The sequence below is a fragment of the Lampetra fluviatilis genome, chromosome 12 (genome assembly GCF_964198595.1).
Source record: "Lampetra fluviatilis chromosome 12, kcLamFluv1.1, whole genome shotgun sequence".
Lineage (NCBI taxonomy): Eukaryota > Metazoa > Chordata > Hyperoartia > Petromyzontiformes > Petromyzontidae > Lampetra > Lampetra fluviatilis.
Window position 1 is genome coordinate 13,403,302 of NC_136286.1, and position 6,340 is coordinate 13,409,641.

General features: G+C 45.8%; 1 protein-coding gene across 8 annotated transcripts in view; it reads right to left on the reverse strand.

Moving 5' to 3' along the window:
• The window catches only part of PROM1 (prominin 1), a 58,292-nt gene extending 52,371 nt beyond the window's left edge, over window positions 1–5,921 (reverse strand). For all 8 annotated transcript variants that reach the window (XM_078861695.1, XM_078861694.1, XM_078861701.1 and 5 more), the window contains exon 1: window positions 5,681–5,921. The gene's annotated coding sequence lies outside the window, so the exon portion shown is untranslated. The remainder of the gene's footprint in view (window positions 1–5,680) is intronic.
• Window positions 5,922–6,340: the final 419 nt, after the last annotated feature.

Genomic DNA, 6,340 nt, shown 5'->3' on the forward strand with positions numbered 1-6,340 from the left:
CAAGTCCAAGTCGAGTCGCAAGTCATCAAATTCATGACTCGAGTCTGACTCGAGTCCAAGTCACATGACTCGAGTCCACATCTCATAGGTGGGACAAAGTCATTGTTATGCAAGTCCAAGTCGAGTCGCAAGTCATCAAATTCATGACTCGAGTCTGACTCGAGTCCAAGTCACATGACTCGAGTCCACATCTCATAGGTGGGACAAAGTCATTGTTATGCAAGTCCAAGTCGAGTCGCAAGTCATCAAATTCATGACTCGAGTCTGACTCGAGTCCAAGTCACATGACTCGAGTCCACATCTCATAGGTGGGACAAAGTCATTGTTATGCAAGTCCAAGTCGAGTCGCAAGTCATCAAATTCATGACTCGAGTCTGACTCGAGTCCAAGTCACATGACTCGAGTCCACACCTCTGCTACCTCGTCCACATCCTCCTTCCTCCAACATATTTTATACCCACTCATCAACCCCCTCTCTCTCCAGCACAAACTTATTCACCAAACTCCTCCTCCAGCACCCCATCATCGTCTACTCAGACGTTCTCTTGGCCTCTTCGGCTCCTGCCCCCCTCCCTCTTCTCTCTCCGGCTCATCTATGGGCTTGGCGATGATGTACACACACTCGTCAGGGACACATTCTCTCAGGTGTTTGGACCAGACTGCGCGAGGAAGAACACACCCGCATGAGTGAGATAACACAAGATAAACAATTTACACACTACAGAATAGGCAGACACTACAGACACAAGAGACAAAGAAAATATAGGCTTTTCAGGCTGTTGGTGAAAATGCTATTCGCGAGCACCTATGAAGGTTGGCAAGAAGGTATGGTGTGGTCAGAAGCCTTTTGTCTCCCCGGTGCAAAAGTTTTACAAATGCACCTTATGGTCGGACCCCGGGGTCCCGAATAAACGGAAGTCAAAATCGTAATTAACTTATTTATTTTTGCCGACTCGGTCCCACCGTGCACATGAACGCCGCGACCCGCCTGGTGCGGATCATTCGGTTGTCGTACAAGCGCAGCGGCGAGGATTACCAATGCGAATTAGAGCTGAACAAGCGAATGCACTCCATGTTCGGGTATGGGCAGGATCATAAGTCTTATCCAAAGCTGCTCAAACTGCCGACACGACTCAAGTCCTTTATTTGTCACCACGGTATGCATACTACAGTGAAACAGCTCTCTTATCTTCATTATTAGTTGTGACCTACCAATGTCTGCAGCCAGGATAACTCGATGACAATCCTATTACCTGCAAATATTTAACAGATGAGATGCGTTGCACCGTTAATTCATCCTGTTTGATAATACTTCTCTTGTCCGTATGCATCTGTGCAGATAGGTTTTTTTTTTTGCGGTTAAGCCATAGTCCCCACATACCGCTCGTATCAATGCGGATAAGAGGAGCGGCGACCCACTGCTCTGTAGAGTAACATTGGTATAAACGCTTGTTACAATATCAACAGCACATTGAAAACGCGTTCTATTTTATGTACTGTTTACAAAGTGTGTTCACAAATCCACACTGAGAAACACGATGATTGACAGAGGGGTGCAAATTCTTTTTCGATAGTGTATTTAAATAGAGGTACTGCAGGTAAGTAGTTTTCAGTTTTAAAGGCATAGTTTAACAAGACAACACGTGCCACCATCCTTCAAACCCATTGGTGAAAAAGAGCAAAGTTTTTGTTGACATTATAATGTAATGTTTATGCGAGAGCCGGGGGCTTATGGGACCCCGGGGTCCCGCCATAAGGTTCATATACCAAACCAGGTATTCATTTCAGGCAGAGCCGACCTAGGGGAGGTCCAAGACCAGTTCAGATATTCACCACTCACATTGGCCAAGAGTAGGAATCGAACTCGGGTAACCCGGATCATAGCACATTGCGCTAACCACTAAGCTACCGCTCCTCACAACACTTCAAGAGATACACTGCATGCACCAGAGACACTGCAGACACTATAAATACCACACACACAAGAGACCAGTCACTAATGACACTTCACACACTGCGAAGGCGAGATGTACACGAGACACTGTACAGATGGCAAGATGTTAGCTACCTCGCCCGGTATACAGGAGCTATATAGCTCAGTGGGGCTTACCTGGGAAAATAAAAAGTAGTTTAGTTTTTAGGTAGTGGGACTGCATTCACAAGACACTCTCGGCACAGCTGTAAAGGCTAAAGGAAAATGATTAACCACCCCTTCCTACACGCTCATCAATTTGACAAATGATCACAATTAATAATTGGGATTCGATTCATGATTATATTCTGCTTGAATCGTTTTTACCGTCTCGTCTGTATTTTAAACATGCTGTTGGTTTCGTTTTTTGCGGTTGTTTCTTCGCTCCATCAACCTAAATGGACCATGAGCGTACCATGTGTTTAATTTGCTAAATTAAAAAAGCATCAATCCTAACGAATGTGATCCCATACACGCATCATGAGCCTTAAGAATCCACATTAATAAACTGATGCATCATTAGCATCCCTATGACAGACACCAGAGATATTCACTTGTCACAGGAAATACACAAAAGAAACACCAAAGACACTAGATGCCTTAGAGACACGAGAGAAAAATAAACATTATACACAGTGCACACAACAGAGAGGCACTTCCAATATGCCGTTCAAAGCTATCAGACGCAGTTTATAACGTGGAGTTTTACTGCAGCGTTCACTGCAAAAGATGTACAACTCCACTGGAATAAAGCGAGCGGTTAAATAAACTTAGACATAATAATCATTTTCAAAGGTAAAAATGCCCGAGAGAGAAAACCGTGCGAATTAAATTCAAATATAATTTTGTTCAAAATCCATCGGATGCTGATACCCCATCGTTGTTGTCTACTTGAAGTTTATTTCACCACTTTCTGTCTTCCAGCGGAGTTGTTAATCTCTCGCAGCGGAGGCCCTAACAACCTGAAACAGCAAATCTCCACATTATAAATTGTGTCCGATAGCGAGACCTCAGAATTCCACGCCTGGTGCGTAAACACTGAGCCCTAAGAATGCTCAAGATGCCTTACGTCTGGCTCTGTGAGCTTTGAGCAACAGCAGAGATTCCTGAGAATCCTAACAATGCCTTCGTCTACACGTGAACAAAAACACTGAACACATTTGTCAATAACACAGTAGCCTTAAAAGGAAAAAACTATAATAGGCGATGTTTTGGCATATGGCCCTTCTTCATTGCACATCAATAACAAGACCAGATATAGAGTGGATACGAGTTGGAGACTGCACTTAACAACCACGTTAGTCACTTTGGAGGATGTGTACAATACCTGGGTTCTTTGTCTCTGTGTGGTTGTTGGTCATATACAATGATAAAGTGCCCTAGTCTGACTGTTAGCCCTGGGAAATATCACGAACACATACACAAGGGTGAGGACTTGCACTGAGTGTGGCTGGAGCGACATTGATAGGGCAAACAGTACCGCCCACGACACACACTTGCCAAACTTTCAATCGACATCAACATATGAAAACAACAATACTTTGAAATATATCACCATAAATATCAGCGATTTGACATAACATCCACAATGACATGTTAACATCAACAATGTATTTACTGCTCATATCGACAACAAATAAATATCAACAATGATATCAACAATAATTATCATGTGAATTCGGTATCATCAACTCCGCGTGTATAAATATTAGCAACAGGCGTACAACTAGTTTCCAATTTTAGTCACAATATAAGCACAACAATGACTGCTACATAACCACAACTCAAACGAGAACACAAACAGCAGCATTATAATAGCCAAGACCGTACCCAACAAGCAGAAACCACCAAATTGTTACATTTATCCCACCGGAGTGGACAAATATCTACAAATAAATTACGAAACATAACAAGAAACACAAATAGGATGGGTAAAAACTGGACAAAAATCGAATCATTGAAATGCGAGTCTATGCCTCTTCTCGGTCACCTCGACTTTGGCATCTGTTCTAAGGGGTAGAAGAGACCCCTGGTCTCTCCTGAAAGTCCAAGCCGAGTACAGTACTGAATTACAGTGTTGACGAGCGTGGTGAAGTATGGTCAAACACCGTAACGACAACTATTGTCCCCCGTATTGTCTTAACATTCTGTTGGGGCAAGTGCTGTTCAGGCCGGCCACGGCACTCAATGGAGTGGGGTGGCTAGCAACAACGCCCGAGCGCCTTTGTTTCCCCGCACCAAGTACTCATTTAAGTCGGAGTCGACTTAGGGGAGGCCCAGAACCGATTCGAATAATCGTGGCGCAGCGCGCTAACCGCTGCACCACCGCTCCCTCCACCCTGGCAATGACCGCCAGGGCCCTGTTGGGTGGTGGTGTGTCGTGAGAGGTCGTGAGTTGGTCTCCAATACAGCAGTCAGCTGCCAAAGGGGTTTTACAATAATCGCAAGGGATGCACTCGTTTTGTGAACCGTAAAAACTGAGTACTGCTCCCAGAGTGTATATAATAATAATATTTATACAGCGGCTTTTCATCTGGAATCTCTAAGTGCTGGTACCAGGGACACAGCAGCAGCAGACACTCATCATAACAATTATATTATAAATACATTTTGATAAAAAAAATACTCAACGAACTAAAAGTGTAATTTACACTTAGGGTTAAAGGCGGACATGTTCTACTTATATCTGTAAACCAGAAACAAACGTCTCATGTCTTGTAGATACAGAGCCAGGCTGTGGGAGCCCCGACACCGTTACAAACGAATGTGAAGCCTCATTCGTGACAAAGTAAACACTTATTTTTAAATCCTTTATATTAAGTTCACTTGCTTGCTTGCGCGCTTACGACCGTGCAAATCTTTCGGTCGTTTTTTTAACCCACTTCCCGTGATCCAATCGAGCTGACACTTTGCACACAGACTCGTTGTGCGTGACAATTTATTTTCGTGAAAAACATTTTCCATAACTTTTCACTTTTTAGGAAAACATTTTTATATTTAATTACCAATTGCTTAATGGTGGCAGGCAATCATCTGACCCATAGGTGGTAGCCATCTCAAGCCAGAGGACGAGAGGACTCTAGCCGCCACGCATATAAAGGATTTATAGTGAAAAACTTTGTTTTTACGGGTTAATTTTTTGTTATATCAGCACCGGCGCGAGGTTTGCTCCTCCAGCCGGCGTGAATATCATCACGTTGAGAACCCGCGTGGCCGCCTGTCGCCTTCCAACAACTTCAGTCGCTGTTCGTTTCTCCCTCGCTCCAAAACGAAGCTTTCGCAACGAACACTCTTGGCTCGAGATGAAACAACAAACCCCCTCGCCCGGCACTCACTCACCCACTCACTCACTTACTCACCCACTCACTTACTTACTCACTCACTCACCCACTCACTCACTCACTTACTCACTCACTCACCCACTCACTCACCCACCACTCACTCACCCCCCACTCACTCACTTACTCACCCACCCACTCACTCACTCACTCACCCACTCACTCACTCACCCACTCACTCACCCACTCACTCACTCACCCACTCACTCACCCACTCACTCACTCACCCACTCACCCACCCACTCACCCACTCACTCACTCACCCACCCACTCACCAACCCACCCACCCACTCACTCCGCAGCGCCCATCATTGAGCCGCCGTGTCTCGTTTGTCTTCAAAGGAGCTTCGCGCGACGCGAACGAACTCACCCGAACCGCGCGTCTCTGGGTCGAGTCGAAGCGCCAACGCCGAGGGCACGCGGGGTCGAGTCCACGAGGTAACGGCTGCACGAGACGAGGAGGATGGATGAGGATGGAGAGTGGACGACTTTCGTTGGCGGAGGGTGCAGGAGGAGGGTGCGGCAGCAGCAAGTGACGAGGGGAGAGTTTCGCGAGGGCACCGCGAGCCGCGCTTCGCCTTCAACTGCGAGCGCGAGGAGCTGCAACGGCCCCCCCCACCCCCTTGCAGGGCTCACCACGCCCACACTCGTAAGCCACGCCTCTCGTCGTGAAGCCACGCCCAGCCCCCATTCTCCCGTGTGCCCTGTCCCCCATTCCCCCCCACCTCTCTTGAGGCAAAACGGCCGTCACCATTGGTACCTCGATTGCCAGTAAAAAATATGATAATTGTTTTTTTACCCTTTTATCTGGCAACAAAAACTGACACCTTTTTTAAGGGGAGTCATGTTTGCATAGACCACGATACATGCAGTCATAATGCAAACAAAAAACATAACTCTGATAATGTATGCACCGTCGTTCGTTAGGCCGCTAACGGAACATTGGACTTGATTTTTTCTAAATGTACTTATTCGCACACACAAATAAAAAAAGAGGAGACAAAGCAAAAGACGAACGGTGCAAATAAAT